General features: G+C 68.3%; 1 protein-coding gene across 1 annotated transcript in view; it reads left to right on the forward strand.

Annotated features, from left to right (window-relative positions):
• The window catches only part of LAMTOR1 (late endosomal/lysosomal adaptor, MAPK and MTOR activator 1), a 19,292-nt gene that overhangs the window by 772 nt on the left and 18,141 nt on the right, over positions 1–379 (forward strand). The window lies entirely within an intron of this gene.

The following is a 379-nucleotide window of genomic DNA, read 5'->3' on the forward strand; positions in this document are numbered from 1 at the left end:
GGGTCCCTGGGGTGAAGGGGCTGGGGGGTGAAGGGCCCTGAAGGGAAGGGGGGAGGGGAAGGTTTGTGGGGGAGACCCTGGGATGGGAGGGGCTCAGAGGGCCCCTGAAGGGAGGGGGATGAATAGGCTCTTGTGGGAGGGGGGGCTTGAGGCCTGTGGGGAGGAACTGCTTGGGAGGTGACCCTGAAGTGGGCCCTGCCCAGGGGACCGTGGGCTGGGCGAAGGCCACTAGGCATGGGCGTTGGGTGTCTGGGGAGGGTGCGTGGGGGCAGGAGGCTGCTTCCTCCGGGGAGGCTGAAGTTGGGGGAAGGGCTTGGGGCGGGGGGAATCAGGGAGTGTGGTGCACCCACGTATGTGGGGAGGGGGGTGTCTCCTTGTG

The sequence above is a fragment of the Gavialis gangeticus genome, unplaced genomic scaffold (assembly GCF_001723915.1).
Source record: "Gavialis gangeticus isolate Ggan-Ray unplaced genomic scaffold, GavGan_comp1, whole genome shotgun sequence".
Lineage (NCBI taxonomy): Eukaryota > Metazoa > Chordata > Crocodylia > Gavialidae > Gavialis > Gavialis gangeticus.